At 46.2% G+C, this 23,276-nt stretch overlaps 1 protein-coding gene across 1 annotated transcript in view; it reads right to left on the bottom strand.

The window, feature by feature from the left end:
• M6PR (mannose-6-phosphate receptor, cation dependent) overlaps positions 1 to 22,785 on the bottom strand; it is a 76,257-nt gene extending 53,472 nt beyond the window's left edge. The window contains exon 1 of the mRNA XM_044296275.1: positions 22,485 to 22,785. The gene's annotated coding sequence lies outside the window, so the exon portion shown is untranslated. The remainder of the gene's footprint in view (positions 1 to 22,484) is intronic.
• Positions 22,786 to 23,276: the final 491 nt, after the last annotated feature.

Here is a 23,276-nt window from a genome sequence, read left to right as displayed (position 1 = left end):
CATCACCCCTGTCCCTGTGCGAGGTACCGCGGCAACGGTCCTCAAGCCCGATTGTATCGTCGCCTACAATCGGTATATGGGAGGAGTTGATCTCTCGGATCAAGTCCTCAAGCCATATAACGCCATGCGCAAAACCCGGGCATGGTACAAAAAAGTTGCGGTCTACTTGGTGCAGGTTGCCATGTACAACTCTTTTGTACTATCCCGAAGCGCTGGCAGCACAGGGACATTCCTCCAGTTCTATGAGGCAGTCCTCAAGGCCCTGATCTTTTCGGACCGGGAAAGAGCAGGCCGGAGTACCTCGGGAACTGTAGGCGCCCGGATCGTCCCTGGCCAACACTTTCCAGGTGTGGTCCCCCATACTGGAAAGAAGGGACGAACCCAAAAAAAGTGCAGAGTGTGTCGCAGGAGGGGGATACGGAAGGACACGACTACTCAGTGCGACACATGCCCCGATCATCCGGGCCTCTGCATTGACGGTTGCTTCAGGGAGTATCACACTTCCATGGAGTACTAAATTTATATCCCAATTTAGGACTGACATGGGATAAAAAAAAAAAATGGTTCTCAGACTTGAGACACCCAAAAAAACTAAAATAATTTATTAAAAGTAGACATAGGTATTGCCGCGTCTGTAATAATCTCCTCTATAAAAATGCCCCATGACCTAACCCCCCAGATTAAGGCTGCTTTCACACTAGCGTTCGGTATTCCGTTCGTGAGCTCCGTTTGAAGGAGCTCACGAGCGGACCCGAACGCAGCCGTCCAGCCCTGATGCAGTCTGAATGGAGGCGGATCCGCTCAGACTGCATCAGTCTGGCGGCGTTCAGCCTCCGCTCCGCTCGCCTCCGCACGGACAGGCGGACAGCTGAACGCTGCTTGCAGCGTTCGGGTGTCCGCCTGGCCGTGCGGAGGCGTGCGGATCCGTACGGATCCGTCCAGACTTTCAATGTAAGTCAATGGGGACGGATCCGTTTGAAGATGCCACAATGTGGCTCAATCTTAAAGCGGATCCGTCCCCCATTGACTTTACATTGAAAGTCTGGACGGATCCGTACTAGGCTATTTTCACACTTAGCTTTTTTTTGCTAAAATAATGCAGACGGATCCGTACTGAACGGAGCCTCCGTCTGCATTATTATGGGCGGATCCGTTCTGAACGGATCCGCCCGAACGCTAGTGTGAAAGTAGCCTAACACGGTCCAGAAAAAAAAAAAAGGTGCAAAAAAAGTTTTTTTTTGTCACCTTACATAATAAAAAGCAAGCGATCAAAAAGTCATATAGCCCCCAAATTAGTGCCAATACAACCGTCATCTCATCCCGCAAAAAATGAGCCCCCACATAAGATAATCAGATAAAAAAAAAAATTGAAAATGACTCTTAGACTTTAGAGATACAAATTTTTTTTTAGGGAATCAAAAAGGATAATATAGTCTAAAACCTAAATTATTGTAAAAAAAAAGTTGACTTATTAGGTATCGCCACGTCCGTAAGAATCTCCTCTATAAAAATACCCCATGACCCAACCCCCCAGATTAACACAGTAAAAAAAAAAAAAAATAAATAGGTGCAAAAAATTTGTTTTTGTCACCTTACATAACAAAAAGTTTCATAGCAAGCGATCAAAAAGTCATATAGCCCCCAAAATAGTGCCAATAAAACCGTCCGCTCATCCCGCAAAAAATGAGCCCCCACATAAGATAATTGGCTAAAAGAAAATTAAAAAAATTACACTTAGACTTTAGAGATACCCAAAAAAAAAGTTGTATCAAAAAAGATAATATAGTCAAAAACCTAAATAATTGTAAAAAAAAGTAGACTTATTAGATATTGCCGCGTCCGTAAGAATCTCCTCTATAACAATATCCCATGACCTAACTACCCAGATTAACACGGTTAAAAAAAAAACAAAAAAACGGTGCCAAAACCGCTATTTTTGGCACTTTTCCATTTCAGTCCGTTTTTTCCGGTAAGAAAACAAGGGTTAACAACCAAACAAAAGTTAAAATTTATTACCCTGATACTGCAGTTTACAGAAACGCCACATTTGTGGTCGTAAACTGCTGTATCCGTAAAAGGGAGGCTGCAAAAGGAAAGGACCGACATGGTTTCTGGAAGGCCGATTTTGATGGCCTTTTTTATTGACACCATATCCCTTTTGAAGCCCCCCTAGAGTAAAAACTCCCTAAAATTGACCCCATCTAAGAAACTACACCCCTCAAGGTATTCAAAAATGATTATACAAACTTTATTAACCCTTTAGGTGTTCCTCAACAGTTAATGGCAAATGGAGATGAAATATCAGAATTTCAATTTTTGGTAACCTTACCTCACAAAAATGTAATATAGAGCAACCAAAAATTATATTTACCCTAAAAATACTCCCCCAAAAAATGCCACCTTATCCCGTAGTTTCCAAAATGGGGTCACTTTTAGGGAGTTTCGACTCCAGGGGTGCATCAGGGGGGTTGAAACAGGACACGGTGTAAATAAACCGGTCCATAAAAATCAGCCCTCCAAAAACCAAACGGCGCACCTTTCACTCTACGCCCCGCTGTGTGGCCGTACAGTAGTGTACGGCCACATATTGGGTATTTCTGTAAACGGCAGAGTCAGGGTAATAAAGATACAGTCTTGTTTGGCTGTTAACCCTTGCTTTGTTAGTAGAAAACATGGGTTAAAATGGAAAATAAGGCAAAAAAATGAAATTTTCCAATTTCATCCCCATTTGCCAATAACTCTTGCGCAACACCTAAAGGGTTAACGACGAATGTAAAATCAGTTTTGAATACCTTGAGGGGTGTAGTTTCTTAGATGGGGTCACTTTTAGGGAGTTTCTACTCTAGGGGTGCATCAGGGGTCTTCAAATGGGACATGGTGTAAATAAACCAGTCCATAAAAATCAGCCCTCCAAAAACCAAACGGCGCACCTTTCACTCTACGCCCCGCTGTGTGGCCGTACAGTAGTTTACGGCCACATATTGGGTGTTTCTGTAAACGGCAGAGTCAGGGTAATAAAGATACAGTCTTGTTTGGCTGTTAACCCTTGCTTTGTTAGTGGAAAAAATGGGTTAAAATAAAAAATTTGACAAAAAAAAGAAATTCTCAAATTTCATCCCCATTTGCCAATAACTCTTGTGCAACACCTAAAGGGTTAACAACGTATGTAAAATCAGTTTTGAATACCTTGAGGGGTGTAGTTTCTTAGATGGGGTCATTTTTGGGTGGTTTCTATTATGTAAGCCTCGCAAAGTGACTTCAGACCTGAACTGGTCCCTAAAAATGTCGTTTTTGTAAATTGCTGAAAAATTTCAAGATTTGCTTCTAAACTTCTAAGCCTTATAACATCCCCAAAAAATAAAATATCATTCCCAAAACAATTCAAACATAAAGTAGACATATGGGGAATGTAAAGTCATCACAATTTTTGGGGGTATTACTATGTATTACAGAAGTAGAGAAACTGAAACTTTGAAATTTGCTAATTTTTCCAAAAATTTGTTAAATTAGGTATTTTTTGGTGCAAAAAAAAATATTTTTTTGACTTCATTTCACCAGTGTCATGAAGTACAATATGTGACGAAAAAACAATCTCAGAACGGCCTGGATAAGTCAAAGCGTTTTAAAGTTATGAGCACTTAAAGTGACACTGGTCAGATTTGCAAAAAATGGCCTGGTCCTAAGGTGTAAAAAGGCTGTGTCCCTAAGGGGTTAAAGGGCTTCTGTCACCCCCCCTAAAGTCATATATATTTTTTTGGGCTACTTAAAATCCTTATACTGCGATATATCACTATGTAGTGCTCTTACTCATATTCGTTCAGTAGTTTCTTAAAAAAAACAAAACAGACTTTTATATTAAAGTCCAGCAATACAGATAGCGAGCTTATACTAAGACGGGGTATCAATATGTATCAACAGTTAGTCCAGCAAGAGTACCCTGTTTATCCATTAAGTAACTAAATTTAATAGGTAAGTTCAGAATTTACATATATACAGACAAAACAGTTCTATGCAAATGATCCATGTAGAGGCCAGAATATGGATACCTAAGATATAGGTATACACAGGCGGGAGGCCGGGGAAAGTTATCCCTAGCACCGATTCCCTGATCTGGTCCTCTGCCCAGGGACGTCTCCTGATGGTGGGGGCGCCCTGTCCCCGTACCTGAACTCCAACTCCTAATTATCCCCGGTGAGGTGAGTGATGGAGTGGGACGATATACGTGGTGTCTAACATGGAAAACAAGCACAGATAGGAAAGGATAGGTTACAAAGGTGTCCACTGTATACTGCCCTCATGGCGTAACCAGGAGGTACAGGGCCCACCTAGAAGATAAAATATACTAACAAAACGCACAATTGGGTATAGATATATTAAGATAATTATAGATGACCTACAAACCCCGACGCGTCGGGGTTTGTAGGTCATCTATAATTATCTTAATATATCTATACCCAATTGTGCGTTTTGTTAGTATATTTTATCTTCTAGGTGGGCCCTGTACCTCCTGGTTACGCCATGAGGGCAGTATACAGTGGACACCTTTGTAACCTATCCTTTCCTATCTGTGCTTGTTTTCCATGTTAGACACCACGTATATCGTCCCACTCCATCACTCACCTCACCAGGGATAATTAGGAGTTGGAGTTCAGGTACGGGGACAGGGCGCCCCCACCATCAGGAGACGTCCCTGGGCAGAGGACCAGATCAGGGAATCAGTGCTAGGGATAACTTTCCCCGGCCTCCCGCCTGTGTATACCTGTATCTTAGGTATCCATATTCTGGCCTCTACATGGATCATTTGCATAGAACTGTTTTGTCTGTATATATGTAAATTCTGAACTTACCTATTAAATTTAGTTACTTAATGGATAAACAGGGTACTCTTGCTGGACTAACTGTAGACTTTTATATTAGGTAAATTACCTCTCTACCAGCAAGTAGGGCAGCTACTTGCTGGTAGCGGCCGCATCCTCCTTTCATAAAGACGCCCCCTCCTCATGTTGATTGACTGAGACAGTCTTCCACCCACCTGACTTCTGGAGTCATTACGGTTTGTCTTTTGGTCCGTTTTCCTGGGTTTTAAACAAAACCCCCCCAGATCCGTTAGGAAATTTTTCTCTTTCACTTCTATTACTTTGCCTACACCTCTTTTAAAACTGGCCTGGGGTTTACGAAAAAAAAAAGAAGTTTTCGGAGGAACCCCTTCTTTTTGTCAGAGGCTCTCTCCAAGATGTCATCAAGAGAGGAACCAAACAATCTAGAACCATCACATGGGAGAGAGCAAAGTCTAGACCTGGACCCTTGATCCCCTTTCTATGATTTAATACAAATAGCACACCTTGTTGCATTTGACATTGCAGCTGCTCTGAAAGAAAAACAGACCACATCAGTAGAAGCGTCTGCAAGGAAATCTGCTGCCTTGAGGAAGGTTGGGAGGGAAGATAGTAAGTCCTCTCTAGGAGTTTTGTCTCTTCAGGTTTCCGGTCCTGGGTGGGAGGTCCTAGTCGCATGGGCGCCGTCATGGGTGAGGGGAAAATTTATGTTTTATTTTATGCAAATGAGCCTTAGGAGCAATGGGCTCAGCTCTCTCTGCAATGACAGTGCGCCTGAAGCTCCTAGAGGCTCATTTACATATATTATTCTGGCTTTGGAATAGACTTCCTCCGGTCGTGGTCACTGCAGGAACAGTGAATAGTTTTAAAAAGGGTTTAGATGAATTCTTAAAAGTAAACAACATTAATGCTTATGAAAATGTGTAGAAATCTGAGTCTCACTTCCTTCTGGTATTCGCATCCCCACCGATCCCTTGGTTTTCAATCGTATTAACTATGCAACTATGTAAAACAATTTTTCTCAACAATGCGGACACATATGAACACGAGACCAAACACAGATGCCGTCAGCTGCCAAGCGCACATACAACAGGTCAGCCAGTTTCATAGGTGCAAATCTGCTGACAGATGCCCTTTAACCACCTCCGGACCGCCTAACGCAGATGTGCGGTCCGGAGGCGGCAGCGCTGCGCAGAGTCACGCATATACGCGTCATCTCGCGAGACGACGCACGCATGCGCAGTTCGGGCCGGCATGTCGCACAGGAGTATTTCGTCAGCAACCTGCCAGCTGCGATCATTGGCTGGCAGGTTGCTGATTTTTAAAAAAATCCAATCAGAAGCCAGATAACAGATCATATTTGTAAATATGATCTGTTATATGGCTGCCTGCTCCTCTGCTGGTTCTTTTCGTCGGTTGGATCCAGCAGAGGAGCAAGCTTCACAGTGAGTACACCAAACACTACACTTTAGCCCCAGATCACCCCCCTGAACCCCAATTAACCCTTTGATCACCCCTTTGATCGCCCCTGTCAATCACAAGTGAAAAGAAAAAAGTGATCAGTGCAAACTGTCACTTTTTTTTTTCACTGGTATTGACCGTTAGGTTTCAGTATAGTTTAGGCCCCTTGGTTAGGTAGTTTAGGGATCGGTTAGCGCCCAGCCCACCGCACCGCAGTCCGTTATTCGCTGATTAGCGTATCGCTAATCAGCATTTGTACTTTTATAGTATCTGGAAGTGATCAAAACTGATCACGGTCAGATCTATAATAGTACTAGTGTCACTTTAGTTCTCCCTCCACCGAAAACGCAGTGTTTGCCCGATCAGGCCTGATCGCTCGCCCACACGTGCGTTCGCCCACACCCGCCCCACCGCAGTGACAAAAAAAAATATTTTTTTTTGATCGCTGCACATTCACTTTACACGCACTGCGGCGATAAAAAAATCAGTTTTGATATTTTTTATCAACCGCAGCGGCCTCCGGTACTTCGCTAGCCTCCCCTTTGTAAGACAGGCTTGCTTTTTTTTCTTGGGTAGTCTCAGGGAATACCCCTAAATTTAGTTGCCCACATGTCTAACAGGGGGTATTCCTCTGAAGAGGCCTACAGGCTTCTGACCCAGTCGGATGAGGAGTGGGAACCCTCATCTGATGAATCCAGCGGGTCAGAATACGAACCTGTAGAAAGCAGTGGCTCTCTGACCCAAAGTTCGGACGAGGAGGCTGAGGTCCCTGATAGCACCAGGCGTACCCGGCCCCGAGTCGCTAGACCGCAGGTTGCGCAGGACCCGCTTCAAGAGCAGCAGAGTGGGGCTGGTGCTGTCGGATTACGTGGTGAGGCATACACCAGCAGCCCAGCCCTTCCTGGACCTAGTACCAGCACTGCCGTACAACCTGGTGAAGTAGCGAGCACCAGAAGGGCAGTTGAAGCTGGTACGGTGGCACGTGCAGTAGTGACCCCGTCGCAGCCACCGCAAAGACGTGCCCGTAGAGCCCCTAGAATCCCAGAGGTGCTGGCAAACCCTGATTGGCAGTCCCCAACTTCAGCCGCACCTGTAGTTTTCCCTTTCACCGCCCAGTCTGGAGTTCGGGTTGAGACGGCTCAGATCGGTTCGGCCCTGGGATTTTTTGAGCTGTTCTTGACTGCGGAGCTCTTAGACTTAGTTGTGGCAGAAACAAATCGGTATGCCACACAATTTATAACCGCTAACCCGGGAAGCTATTATGCCCAGCCTTTCCGGTGGAAACCAGTCCAAGTTTCGGAAATTAAAACTTTTCTGGGCCTCCTCCTCAACATGGGCCTGACAAAAAAGCATGAATTGCGGTCATATTGGTCCACGAACCCGATTCATCACATGCCCATGTTCTCTGCTGCTATGTCCAGAACACGATTTGAGGTCATCCTGCGTTTCCTGCACTTTAGTGATAACAGCACCTCCCGTCCCAGAGGCCACCCTGCTTTTGACCGGCTCCACAAAATTCGGCCCCTCATAGACCATTTCAACCTGAAATTTGCAGATTTGTATACCCCAGAGCAAAACATCTGCATAGACGAGTCCCTGATACATTTTACCGGGCGCCTTGGCTTCAAATACATCCCAAGCAAGCGCGCCCGGTATGGGGTCAAATTGTATAAGCTCTGTGAAAGGGCCACAGGCTATACCCACAAATTTCGGGTCTATGAGGGAAAAGATCAGACCCTGGAGCCGGTCGGTTGCCCTGACTACCTGGGGAGCAGTGGGAAGACAGTTTGGGACTTGGTGTCACCCTTATTCGGCAAGGGGTACCATCTTTATGTGGACAATTTTTACACAAGTGTGGCCCTCTTTAGGCATTTGTTTCTAGAACGGATTGGCGCCTGTGGTACCGCGAGAACTAGTCGCGCGGGCTTCCCCCAACGGCTCGTTACCACCCGTCTTGCAAGGGGGCAGAGGGCCGCACTGTGTAACGAAGAACTGCTCGCGGTGAAATGGAGAGACAAGCGTGACGTTTACATGCTCTCCTCCATTCACGCAGACACGACAATACAAATTGAGCGAGCAACCCGTGTCATTGAAAAGCCCCTCTCAGTCCACGACTATAACCTCCACATGGGAGGGGTGGACTTCAATGACCAGATGTTGTCTCCGTATTTAGTTTCCCGCAGAACCAGACGCTGGTATAAGAAGGTGTCTGTATATTTAATTCAATTGGCTCTGTACAATAGTTTTGTTCTCTACAGTAAGGCTGGGAGAACTGGATCCTTCCTCAAATTTCAGGAAGAGATCATCGAGAACCTCCTGTACCCAGGAGGTTCCGTGGCCCCATCCACCAGTGTAGTTAGCCGTCTACACGAGCGACATTTCCCCAATGTCGTTCCTGGTACCTCAACCCAACCGTCACCCCGAAAAAGATGTAGTGTCTGTAGCAGGAGTGGAATAAGGCGTGACACCCGCTATTTCTGTCCTGACCACCCTGCCCTATGCTTTGGAGAGTGTTTCCGGAAGTACCACTCACAGGTACACTATTAGCATAGGGATCATCTCACCAGGATAGGCACACAGGGCTATTAGGGCCCATTCACTCACACAGCTGCTGCAAACGTCTCCTTTCACCTGGGACAAAGTGCATAACACACTTCGCCACATCTTTGGGCGATTTGCGCTTTGCACATTGACCCATGGGGAAGGAGAGGTTTGTTCTATAAAGGTAAAAAAAAACACCAGTAAGCAAAAAAGTTAATGTTCAGTTAAAGTTAAAGTTTATATGTTCTGTTGCAAAGTTAATAAAATTATTGCGTTGCGGCCTGGTTTTTTCTTTTTTTTTACCTTCCAGGTGGACCAACCGATCGATTAGCTGCAGCACTGATGTGCATTCTGACAGAAGCATTGCACTGCTGTCAGATTACACGCAAGTCAGTGTATGCGGCGCTGCAAGACGAGATTTCTACTCTGCAGTAACAGATACGTTTGCGTTTGCCAAGGCATACGAGCTGAGGAGGAGGCGGCGTTCCTATGCTTTGGCAAACACTTTGTATATATATTAAAAAAAATAAATAAATCCCGGCAATGATTTATTCATCCACATCGATTGATGTGAATGGAGAAATCTGGTTTGCCAGGGCATACGAGCTAAGTGGGTATGGATGTAGGGCGGAGCTCCTATGTCCTGGCAGACGCCTTTCCCCTCCATTTTTTTTTTTTTGGCAGAGATTTTTTCATCCACATTGATCGATGCGAATGAAGAAATCTGTGCCGTTCATTTTTTTCTTTCAGCCCAGAGGCTGAACGGAAAAAAAAAATCTCATTACCTGTATGCTCAATATAAGGAGAATAGCAGAAACTCCTAATGCTGGCCATACATGTAATGATTGCGGAGACCCTCAAATGCCAGGGCAGTACAAACACCCCACAACTGACCCCATTTTGGAAAGAAGACACCCCAAGGTATTTGCTGAGGGGCATATTGAGTCCATGAAAGATTTAAATTTTTGTCCTAAGTTAGCGGAAAGTGACACTTTGTGAGAAAAAATAAAATAAAAATCAATTTCCGCTAACTTATGCGGAAAAAAATAAAATAAATTCTATGAACTTGCCAGGCCCCTCATTGGATACCTTGGGGTGTCTTCTTTCCAAAGTGGGGTCACATGTGGGGTATTTATACTGCCCTGGCTTTTTAGGGGCCCTAAAGCGTGAGAAGAAGTCTGGGATCCAAATGTCTAAAAATGCCCTCCTAAAAGGAATTTGGGCACTTTTGCAGCCTAGATGCGCAAAAGTGTCACACATCTGGTATCGCCGTACTCAGGAGAAGCTGGGGAATGTGTTTTGGGGTGTTATTTTACATATACCCATGCTGGGTGAGATAAATATCTTGGTCAAATGCCAACTTTGTATAAAAAAAAAAAATGGGAAAAGTTGTCTTTTGCCAAGATATTTCTCTCACCCAGCATGGTTATATGTAAAATGACACCCCAAAACACATTCCCCAACTTCTCCTGAGTACGGCGATACCAGATGTGTGACACTTTTTTGCAGCCAAGGTGGGCAAAGGGGTACATATTCCAAAGTGCACCTTTCGGATTTCGCAGGCCATTTTTTACACATTTTGATTGCAAGGTACTTCTCACACATTTGGGCCCCTAAATTGCCTGGGCAGTATAACTACGCCACAAGTGACCCCATTTTGGAAAGAAGACACCCCAAGGTATTCCGTGAGGGGCATGGCGAGTTGCGACAAAAATTTAAAAATTCTAGGAAGTTAGTGGAATATGAGACTTTGTAAGAAAAATAAAAAATAAAAAAATCATCATCATTTTCCGCTAACTTGTGACAAAAAATATAAAGTTCTATGAACTCACTATGCCCATCAGCGAATACCTTAGGGTGTCTACTTTCCGAAATGGGGTCATTTGTGGGGGTTTTCTACTGTCTGGGCATTGTAGAACCTCAGGAATCATGACAGGTGCTCAGAAAGTCAGAGCTGCTTCAAAAAGCGGAAATTCAAATTTTTGTACCATAGTTTGTAAACGCTATAACTTTTACCCAAACCATTTTTTTTTTTTGCCCAAACATTTTTTTTTTTATCAAAGACATGTAGAAAAATAAATTTGGCGAAAAATTTATATATGGATGTCGTTTTTATTGCAAAATTTTACAGCTGAAAGTGAAAAATGTCATTTTTTTGCAAAAAAATCGTTACATTTTGATTAATAACAAAAAAAGTAAAAATGTCAGCAGCAATAAAATACCACCCAATGAAAGCTCCATTAGTGAGAAGAAAAGGAGGTAAAATTCATTTGGGTGGTAAGTTGCATGACCGAGCGATAAACGGTGAAAGGAGTGTAGTGCCGAAGTGTAAAAAGTGCTCTGGTCATGAAGGGGGTTTCAGCTAGCGGGGCTGAAGTGGTTAAGAAGAGCCTGACTCCCTGGGTATAGCACAGAGGCAGATATGGAGGTAACAAGGTGCTGGATTAAAATTATTCCACTGCTGACACTTTGGTTAGGTTAAGAAACCTACAGTAACCAGATACTGGGCCATATGAACGTTTTCTACTTTCCTACAGTCCATGAGAGAACTCACACAATGAGAAGGATGGAGCCCACGCTGAGATGAGACTCCTAAGGAGGACAAGCAACACTGCTGTCCATCTCAAATAGGTAGAAACAGTCATTTGTCTTGTCTCTATGCCCAGCAACTACCGTGAAGCCGTCCTGAAATAGAGGCACAAATACGTTAGCACAAAGCAGCATCAACTAAACTGTTATACAGGAACTCAAGTCCCATAAAATTCCCACTACCCCATCATCCACATGCCCATCAGTTAGGTGCACACATGTCCAGCGTAGTTTCCATCCGGCATGGTGCAGAAACACTACGGGGAAACTGACGCCAGAACTGATCCCACAGTTGTATATGGGATCATTTATGGCATCCGGTGGATCAGTTTTGACGCCAGATATCTCTAAGCACCAAAAAAGCTGCATGTTATGTCTGCTCTTTTCACACTATGGATGTTGGACCGGTGTCCTGAAGTGGAAAGAGGCTGTATACAGGTACATGGGGTGGACAAAACTGATATATACGTTGCCAGCCTTAAAGCTGTGCGGCCTTCACAACTACACACACCTGAATACATGATAGGTACCTACACATTATGAACCAGTTTTGTAAGGAAGAGTAAACGCAGTCTATTGTACCTATATATTTGTAATGTGCCAGAAGCCACCAGACTCCTCTTCTGTCATAGCTCATGCCCACGAGCGTACTGGCTATAATGCAGACCGTAACCGGCTAGTCCGCAGTATATGGGCACTGGCCGTGTGCACTCGGTGGTGTGGAGGCAGACCCATTGACTTAGATCGGTCTTGTTTTGCGGATTGTGGACCTAAGATAGGACTTCACCTATCTTTTGCTGAGTGGAGGCACAGAGTGGAAGCCCACAGAACCACTACAAAGTGCTTCCGTGGGCTTCCCATCCGTGCCTCTGCAACGCAAAAAGATAGAACATGTTCTATCGTTAGGCGTATGTTACGGATTGCAGACCCATTCAAGTCAATGGGTCTGCATGCGCAAATGTAGTATACTCGACCAGTGCCCTGCATTGCGGACCGCAATTTGTGGTCTGCAGCATGGGTACAGGGCACTTACGATTGTGGGCATGAGCCTTTACTCTTACATAAAATAAAAGCTCTTTTACCACACAATACTGAAACCAGACAGTTGAACGGCGCGAGACCAGCGGCAACAGGGCGTTCGCCGGCAGATGCGCAGCAGTTAAAGCGATGCCATGCCCAATGGGCATTGCAGTGCGCATGCCCCGGCCCGGCAGTGCGCAGGATCTCGGCCGGACCGAAGGATAATGCAAGGGAATAGGAGGGCGGGCATATACAGAGGCTGGGGCAGGGAAACAAACAAAAGGCAGGGCAGCCTGGGCTCCAACACAGTGAACGCCGCCCGTGGGCACTTGCGAGTGCTCATTTGCATATTAATTCAACTTAGTTTTTCCAGCTTCTGCAAGTGTAAAGAAAAAGACAGACAGACATTCATGTATAGGTGTGCTATAGGACAATGTAAGCACTGTGTATGGCCATATGGAGGAGGAGGCAGACTCCCTTTAACATTCCCCAATGTTTGCATCATTTGGAATATGTCATTTTATTTGTTTAGGACGTTAGAAGGCTTAGAATTTTAGAAGCAATTCTTAAAATTAAGAAAATTTTAAAAACCCACTTTAAAAAAGGACCAGTTCAGTTCTGAAGTCACTTTGTGGGGCTTACATAGTAGAAACCACCCATAAATGACCCCATTTTAGAAACTACACCCCTAGAGTTATTCAAAACTGATGTTTACAAACTTTGTTAACCCGTTAGGTGTTCCACAAAAATTAAAGGAAAATGGAGATGAAATTTCTAAATTTCACTTTTTTGGCAGATTTTCCAATTTAGGCTACTTTCACACTTGCGCTTGATCGGATCCGTTCTGAACGGATTCGATCATATTAGTGCAGACGGAGGCTCCGTTCAGTACGGATCCGTCTGCATTAATAACTTAGAAAAATTTCTAAGTGCGCAAGATGCCTGAGCGGATCCGTTCAGACCTTCAATGTAAAGTCAATGGGGGACGGATCCGCTTGAAGATTGAGCCATATGGTGACATCTTCAAGCGGATCCGTTCCCATTGACTTACATTGTAAGTCTGGACGGATCCGCACGCCTCCGCACGGCCAAGCGGACACCCGAACGCTGCAAGCAGCGTTCAGCTGTCCGCCTGGCCGTGCGGAGGCGAGCGGAGCGGAGGCTGAACGCCGCCAGACTGATGCAGTCTGAGCGGATCCGCATCCATTCAGACTGCATCAGGGCTGGACGGAGGCGTTCTGCTCCGCTCGTGAGCCCCTTCAGACGGAGCTCACGAGCGGACCGACGAACGCTAGTGTGAAAGTAGCCTTAATCCATTATTTTTGTTTTTTACAATGTTCATCTGCTATTTTTATAGAGCAGGTTGTTACGGACGAGATGATATCAAATATGCCTACTTTCTATGTTTCAGTTTTACATAATAAAGAATTTTTGAAAAACAATTATGTTTTTGTGTCTCTATTTTCTAAACGCCTTAAAAATATATGTATTTTTTTTCTGCCGATCGTCTTGAGCAGGGGCTCGTTTTTTTTGTAGGAAGAGTTGTCGTTTTTATTGGTACCATTTTTGGGTACATATGATTTTTTGATCATTCATTATTACACTTTATAGGGCAAGGTGACAAATAAATTGGTTGTTTTGGCACAGTTTTTATTTACCGTATTTTTCGCCCTATAAGACGCGTTTTAGGTTTTTGAGGAGGAAAATAAGAAAAAATATATTTTTAACCAAAAGGTGTGCTTTTGGTGGGTTTTGAACTAATGGTGGTCTGTGCATGACACTACTATGGGGGATCTGTGGATGGCACTGTTATGGGGGGGTGGGGTCATCTGTGGATGGCACTGTTATGGGGGGGGCGTGGTCATCTGTGGATGGCACTGTTATGGGGGGGGGGTGGTCATCTGTGGATGGCACTGTTATGGGGGGGGCGGGGCGGGTCATCTGTGGATGGCACTGTTATGGCGGGGCGGGTCATCTGTGGATGGCACTGTTATGGCGGGGGCGGGTCATCTGTGGATGGCACTGTTATGGGGGGGGCGGGTCATCTGTGGATGGCACTGTTATGGGGGGGCGGGTCATCTGTGGATGGCACTGTTATGGGGGGGCGGGTCATCTGTGGATGGCACTGTTATGGGGGGGCGGGTCATCTGTGGATGGCACCGTTATGGGGGCGGGTCATCTGTGGATGGCACCGTTATGGGGGGGGCGGGTCATCTGTGGATGGCACCGTTATGGGGGGGGGGGCGGGTCATCTGTGGATGGCACCGTTATGGGGGGGGGGGCGGGTCATCTGTGGATGGCACCGTTATGGGGGGGGGGGCGGGTCATCTGTGGATGGCACCGTTATGGGGGGGGGGGCGGGTCATCTGTGGATGGCACCGTTATGGGGGGGGGGGGCGGGTCATCTGTGGATGGCACAGTTATGGGGGGGGGGGGCGGGTCATCTGTGGATGGCACAGTTATGGGGGGGGGGCGGGTCATCTGTGGATGGCACCGTTATGGGGGGGGGGGCGGGTCATCTGTGGATGGCACCGTTATGGGGGGGGGGGGGGGGGCGGGTCATCTGTGGATGGCACTGTTATGGGGGGGGGGGGGCGGGTCATCTGTGGATGGCACTGTTATGGGGGGGGGTCATCTGTGGATGGCACTGTTATGGGGGGGGGGTCATCTGTGGATGGAACTGCTATATATGTATGTGTCACCCACATATCCCCCACCCCATAACAGTGGCATCCACAGATGCCTTAATATACCGAAGCTAAACCTGTGGGAGGGGCCGTGTCTTGCAAATGCGGCGAGGCCGGTGCGGTCACTGTACTCCGGCCCCGCCGCTCACTCACTGCTTTATTGCCTAAACCTTTTATAATAGCTTTCATTGAAGTTCCGATCCCCAGCCCCATCTGTACCATTTACTAAATGTCCTGTAGCAGGCAGAGTAGGGCGGGCGGGCGGCAGTAACTCACTGATGTCATGTGCCTGCGCCGCCTACTTTATGAATGAAGTAGGCGGGGCAGGCACGTGACATCAGTGAGTTACGGTCGGCCGCCCGTCCTGCTCTGCCTGCTACAGGACATTTAGTAAATAGTACAGATGGGGCTGGGGATCAGAACTTCAATGAAAGCTATTATAAAAGGTTTAGGCATTAAGGAAGTGAGCGAGCGGCGGGGCCGGAGTACAGTGACCGCACCGGCCCCGCCGCATTTGCATGCCACCAGCCCCTCCTCCCTCCAGCTGATACATCGCAGTCTGCAATGCAAAATGGCAGTATTCGCCCCATAAGACACAGGGGAAAAAGTGCGTCTTATGGGGCGAAATAGACGGTATTTATTTTTACAGAGTTCACCTGAGGGGTATAATATAAAAATATATATATATAAAAGTGGGCAGCACTCCATAAGGTACAAAAATCTTTATTTACCCAAACAGGACATGCGACGTTTCGGCTCTATGCTGGAGCCTGTTTGAGTAAATAAAGATTTTTGTACCTTTTTATCCTATGGAGTGCTGCCCACTTTTTTTTTTTTTACTTTTATGCATTGGATTTGCTAATATCCATATTGGGCCAGTTGCACCCCCTTGTTTGCATTAGAGACAGTGCTGCCACTTTTTCCTTTTTTCTATTTTAGTGTTTCCATATTCCGAGAGCTATATTTTTTTTTGGGCCAATTGTCTTGTGTAGGGGCTCATTTTTGGCGGGATGAGGTGACAGTTTGATTGGTACTATTTTGGGGTGCATCTTTTTGATCGCTTTTTTTTTTTTATAGTGTTTATCTGAAGGGGGAGGTAAAGTGATATATTTATAGAGCTGGTTGTTATGCACACGGCAATACCCAATGTGTGTGTTTATTCTTTTTTTTTCCCCTTAATTTTTATTATAAAATCTATAAAATCAGAGGAAAGGGTTTTTGTTTGTTTTTTTATTATTAAAAACACTTTTTTCCTCTTTACACTTTATTTCTATCCCACTCTGGGACTACAACCTTTGGAGGTCTGATCTCCTCAGCAATGCACTACAATACACCCCATTAGCAAGGACAATGGTAACGCCTAGTTGTCCATTTATGAAGGAATAACAGAGGAACAGGACCGAACAGAGTTATAGGAAAAGTTGAATTGTTATATAGGAGGGATAGGGATATAAAAAACACACGTCAGGAGAGGTGAAAGGTCTTCTATAAACAAACATTGCAATTAGGCTTTTTGGCAATTTCTGTCAATTCTCAGCCCCCCCAATAGTAAGCAAGTTCTTACCGCCAGTGTTTTCTTGTTACAGGATATCATAATCATCGCTTTCCTTGGCTCTCCACCACAGTCAGTGTCGAAATTCTCTCCAGAAGAATAAGTCAGTAAGATCCAATCAGCTGCCAAAAAAGAAAACAATTACTTGCCTTGTAAAGTTGTAGTTTTAAAGGGCATCTGTCAGCAGACGTGTACCTTTCCCAAGTACAAATCTGCTGACAGATGCACTTTAAAGGGATTCTGTCACCAGGTTTCACCCCTGTCAGCTAAACATATGCTGATGTTCAGGGCCTCATCACGATTCCTAATGTGGGCTTCTAAATGTGATCTGTAGCCTTATTTTGCTAAAAAAACAGCTTTTACTAACCTGTCACTCAAAGAAATAAGGTGCCCAAGGGGATGTCAAGGGATGCAAGGTGCCGGCCGCACCTGCCGCCGTTCGTGCCCAGCTCCGCCTTTCCAGACTTCTGCGCCGCCTCCTAATCCTCTGTGCCACCTCTCGCTCTCCCTTCCTTCCCCCTCCTCCTCCTCCTCCTGCTGCTGCTGCTGCTGCTGTAAGATCTCGCGCGTGCGCACAGGGCTCTGCCTGATGCGCCCGTGCGGACTTCTCAATTTGGCTTCTTACAGCAAAGTGCGCATGCGCCGGCACTTCACTCAACCCCTGTATGTGCGAGATCTTACAGCAGGAGGAGGGAGGGAGAGCGAGAGGCGGCACAGAGGATTAGGAGGCGGCGCAGAAGTCTGGAAAGGCGGCGCTGGGTACGAACGGCGGCGGGTGCGGCCGGCAGCTTGGATCCCTTGACATCCCCTTGGGCACCTTATTTCTTTGAGTGACAGGTTAGTAAAAGCTGTTTTTTTAGCAAAATAAGGCTACAGATCACATTTAGAAGCCCACATTAGGAATCGTGATGAGGCCCTGAACATCAGCATATGTTTAGCTGACAGGGGTGAAACCTGGTCACAGAATCCCTTTAATGAACCTAATTATGGGAGAAGAGGAACTGTACAGAAAGGAACTAGTCACCATGTAATCCTTCCTTCCCGACAATCTCTTCCTGTAAAGGCCCCTTTACATGGCCTGATGTAAGAAGTGTGCCGCCAACCTCCCCCCCACAAGCAACAACTTCTCCTCTCTCAGTCTCAAGGTTTACATTTCCAGGAGTCAGAAAAAAGTGGGTGACAACTCCTATAAGGAGAGGTATAATGGCTGCCATTTCTATTTGCTCCAATGGGTCTGTGCCACAATACCAGACACGACCGTTGGACAGGAGCGGTGCAGTTTTCTTTTTCGGCAGCGAGAACTTACGTCCATTGATGATGCGAGTGTCGTTGATGCGGCCGACCACAGTGATACGTTGTTCTTTCGTTTTGTTTTGCACCAATCCTTCATTGCTGCCATTGAAGACCCCACCACAAATTACTAATGTGTAGGTATAGGAGTCTTTGCCATCGTCAGTGGTGGTCTCAAACCTGAAGCAGTAGAACAAGACATGAAATCCATATACTTTAGCAGCAGGACTTCCCCGGCATCTCGGAAAACAATAAGCAGTAAGAAGTGAAATTCCTTTAACCCCTTAATGACCCTCCTATTTTGGGCCTTAGGGCTTGCATTTGTTTTTCCTTTTTTCATCCTTACAATCTAAGTGCCATAACTTTGTCAATTGACGTAGCCGTATAAGGGCTTGCTTTTTTCCCCCTAGTGCGAGTAGTTTTAAAGGGCATCTGTCAGCAGTTTTGTACCTATGACACTGGCTGACCTGTTACATGTGCGCTCGGCAGCTGAAAGCATCTGTTTTGGTCCCATATTCATATCTGCCCTCATTGCTGAGAAAAATGATGTTTTAATATATGGAAATGAGCCTCTAGGAGCAACGGAGGCGTTACCATTACACCTTCTCCACTTTGATTAACAGGACCAGGCAGTGAAAACGTGATCACGCCCAGCCCCGACTTCTAAAGTGCAGATGCAGAGAGAGCAGAGCCCTTGTTGCCCCTAGAGGCTCATTTGCATATATTAAAACATTTGACGCCAATTTTTTATTATCATCTATGGGTACTTTCCCACTAGAGTTATTCTTTTCCGGATTTGAGTTCAGTCCCAGGGGCTCAATACCGGAGAAAAACTGATCCGTTTAATCCTAATGCATTCTGAATGGAGAGCGATCCGTTCAGTGTGCATCAGTTCAGTCCCTCTTACGGTATTTGGCCGGAGAAAATACTGCAGCTTGCGGCATTAATTTCCATTGAAATGTATTAGTGCCGGATCCAGAATTAAAATTGCCGCATTGACGGATCCGGTCTTCAGGTCTGCGCAGACCTTTAAAAATAATAAATACCGGATGAGTTTTTCCGGATAACACCCCAGAGAAGGATACGGTATTTCAATGCATTTGTCAGACTGAGCCGCATCCGGATCAGTCTACAAATTATATCCGTTTGCATATGGATTTCTGGATCCATCAGGCAGTGCCGGCAACGGATCCCCACAACAGTGTGAAAGTACCCTAAAACCCTAGTGAGCCCTTCCTAAAACAGAAGGTTTAGAAGAACCTAAAATTAAAGGGACCCGACAGGTGGCAGAGCTGTAGACATGGCGCCTGTACTATGGCATAGCTCAGTACTCCGAGGTTCTCTCTCTAGCGTGGCTGAGCGCTTTGCCGTTATCCTGAAAGACGTGACTGTATCCCGTTACCTTTTGTGCTTCAAGGGGGCCAGTCTGTCGAGGACAGCCTGTTCAGAGGGGGACATCTTGTTCAGTTTGCAGTCATCAACGACTTGAGCAGCCACGACTGAGACGGCAGCTAGGCAGACGCACAGCAACTGAGCGAACATCCTGCGACAAAGAACAATGGGAATAACAAGCTTTACTCAACTACTGTGAGAATACAACGGTCCAAGATCTTGGGCCACCATCCATTCCCAGAATTCAAAGGGCTCTATAGACCACTCAGGGCCCCTCTGGCACTGCCCAGAGCTTCTCATGTAACATTCAAAGTGTAAAAAAGAAAAAAAAAATTTACGGTTTTCTACTCAAACTGTCAGATTTTCATTGAGATTTTAAGAAATGGACATGGTTAAAAAAATAAAAATCACTGCCGCAGCTCTGGTGGTCCCACCAATCCTGCAGCAACGATGTCATGAATATCATTCACGTGACGGCTGCAGCCAATCATCAGTCTCCGTGGTCACATGCTCACTGCTGGAGCGGTCTCGTGAGCAACGTACGTGACATCATCGGCACATACCACCCCGATAGTAAAGGTAAATAGGCCTCTGTTAGGTAAATAGGTGCTAATAGCTACACTCATCGTATCCGCAGGAGTTCTCCAGTCGCATCCACACTCTGTCTCAGGCAGAGAACTCCTCTGAATAAAGGAGACGTTTGGACCACGCAGAAGAACGCCCCCAGATCGCAGCTTCTTCCTATTTTGGGAATGGGTGAGGGGTGAAGCTTAGATTTCTGACTTATTTCCCCTTACACAAAGTTTCACTTTCAGGGTTTTATATAAACTCAAGTGCAATTCACATTCTTCCGGCAGCAGGTCATCGGCAGCGCACAAACTGCTCGGACCTGTTCTAGAAGCTTGGCACGCAGAGAGGAGTCACACAGCAAAGTAAACAGTGCCATCGCTACAAGCACCGAACGCCTACCAAGAAGCTTCCTTCATGGCAGCATAAGGGGAACCTGAAGTGCACAGACCGGGGCCGAGCGATCGCAGGAACGCCAAGTGCTTCAAGGATTTAAAATAATAATAATAATATATATATTTTTTTTTCTTCATTTCACCAGAATCATACATGACCTGACAAGGGACAAAGATTGGACATGCTGGATTTTTAAAATATATATTTTTTAGCCCCTCATGCTTGGCGGACATGTCACCGATGAGGCAAGTCATTGGCTGCAGCAGGAAACGTGACTGCCCCATCAGTGCTGGAAGTTTACAAGAGCGGACCGAAGTACGACAAACAGCGGTGGGCCAAGGGAGCCAGAAGGTGTTAAAAAGCTGGAGAACCCCTTTAAAGTCCAGAAAAACCTCTTTAATAAATACAAGTATGAAGGATGTAAAAGCCACCTTAGTCGTTGAGAGGTTTATCTCATGTAGACATTTGGACACAGATAGGGACCCCCGTTGGGAACCCACTCTATGAACCAGAAGAGAGAGCTGATCTGTAAGAGCGGCTCGCCTTCTGAAATACGCCGCCGATCATGTGTTGTAGGGACAGCCATTCAAGAAACAGCGCCACATCTGTCCACGGGTGGGGAGTGGTACTGCAGCATTGCTCCACTGGGCTTAGCTGCAATACCACACACAACCTTTGGAGAGAGGTCACACAGTTTTTGGAAGAAACCAGCCAAGTCTTCCTAGGCTTGTACAACCGCTTTAAAAGGGGTTCTCCGTGTTTTTAATATGGATGCGCTATTCTCAGGATAGGTCATTAATATCAAATCGGCAGGGGTCCGACAACCGGCACCCACGCTGATCAGCTCTATGAAGGGAAGGCGCGCGCAGCGAGTGGGTGCCGTCTCCCTTCCTGCTCGCTGCTGCTGTCTATGGTGAGCAGGAAGAGAGAAGGGAGGCGGCACGCACTGCGCACGCCTTCCCTAATACAGTTGATCAATGATATTTGAAATAAGTCTGCTGCGTCTGAACACTCCGAAAGTTGTCCTACAGGTTGAGTCACCATGTGAATGGCCTGTGAGATAAGCTGGACATGCAGGTTTTGAGATACTGGTATTGGTATGGCTAAAGATAAATGGCCCCTGAAGATTTTGATGTGTGGGAGCTGGTGGAGATCAGCGGTGCCTGCAGGTTTTGGTTCCTGAGAAGCTACCATTAGTATGGAAGACTGTATGTTGGACCTACAGTCATAATATGGGTACAATATGATTAGGAGAGAAACAGGATCTACAGGCACTGGGGTCTAGGTACTGGTATAACTGGGAGAGATAAGAGGAACCATCAAGTCTTCAGATATTAGTATTGATATGGATCAATGAAGACAAACGTGACCTAAAGGTTTTGGCTCTGATGAGTAGATGAGATAAGTGGGGTCTATATATTTTGAGATAAGTGGCACCCGTGGACTTGGGATCTTGATGTGTGAATAATATTGTGCCCATGGGTTTGGGATCCTGGTATACGGATGACATAAGTGGTGCCCATGGGATCTCGATGTGAGAGTGAGTCATGCCTCTGCGCTCTCATGCTGCCTGTGGGTATAATATCGTGCCTGTGGTTTTAGGTCTTGATGTGCAGGAGAGAGAAGTGGTGCCTGCAGGCAAAGAATCTTGAAGCAAAGCGAGACAGGTGGGTCCAGACATGAGGGAGATATAAGCGGTGCCTGTGGGTATGGGTCCCAATGTGTGGGAGAGAGAAGTGGTGCCTGTGGGTATCGAATCTTAATGCAGGTCACAATGGTGCTGCCTGTGGATTCTGATGCAGGCGAGATAAGCAGTGCCTGTGGATTCTGATGCGGGCGAGATAAGCAGTGCCTGTGGATTCTGATGCGGGCGAGATAAGCAGTGCCTGTGGATTCTGATGCGGGTGAGATAAGCGGTGCCTGTGGATTCTGATGCGGGTGAGATAAGCGGTGCCTGTGGATTCTGATGCGGGTGAGATAAGCGGTGCATGTGCACTGGTTGTGGGTTTGGGTCTTGATGTGTGGATGAGATCAGCGGCGCCCCTAAGGCTTGTTTCAGGTCTGAGTGACATAGTCTGCATCTTTCATGTCCTCTGGACTTGGGGCCAGATTAGGGTCTCGGACCCCCAGCGGGCGCTGCACGCCACCAGTTACCTGTATGGATCCTGGAGCCTCCTGTGGAAGTGTTCTTCGGGGTCCTGTCCTCGGTGGCTCTCGGGGCCACACAATAGCTAGAGGTATCTGTGCTAAGCAGCAATGGAAGAGCAGTAACTACAGTGTGCACTATTCATCTACCCCAATGTAACAGCGGGCACGTCACTGACGTCAGTCTCCAGACCCCCCCGACTAATATCTGACCATTGCCTGCACCGAGACACCGGAGAGATCAGCCCCCGTCCCCCCACAACGTCTCCCTGCCTGTGGTCACGTGACTCCTCACTCACTTCCTCCTGTCGCTTCTCCTTCTATTCAACAGGGGGCCGGAAACCGGAAGCGAACAGGAAGTGTAGTCCAAACTGGCAATTGAGGCTTGAAAAGGACCAATGGTAATCGACGCCTCAGCTAACCAATCAGCAACCAGGAACTGCAGCTTGTCACGCCCACCCGCGTCGCCTCAGGCGGGCTTAGAACGGAGTCACGGGGCGTGTCACATGATGCGGGAGCTCAATGCATGCCGGGAATTGTAGTTTTTGCATTTTATTTCATTATTTTGCGCAAAGTTTCAAAGTGTATGGAGACAGGATGAAAAGAATAAAGACTAGAAGTCAATACAGAAAATAATTGTGCAGCACTAGGAACAGTTTTACACCATTTACTAAAATATAACATTTTTCATTTTCACATAAACATAAAAGATTTCATAAATGTCTGACCAGGTGATCTGCAGACGTGGAAAATGTCTCTCAAAGAGGGAACATAACAGCGGTTTCATATCTGTGGTACAGG

The sequence above is a fragment of the Bufo gargarizans genome, chromosome 6 (genome assembly GCF_014858855.1).
Source record: "Bufo gargarizans isolate SCDJY-AF-19 chromosome 6, ASM1485885v1, whole genome shotgun sequence".
Classification (NCBI taxonomy): Eukaryota; Metazoa; Chordata; class Amphibia; order Anura; family Bufonidae; genus Bufo; species Bufo gargarizans.
Note: the sequence above shows the minus strand (reverse complement) of the source record. Positions and strands in the feature narration are given on the sequence as shown.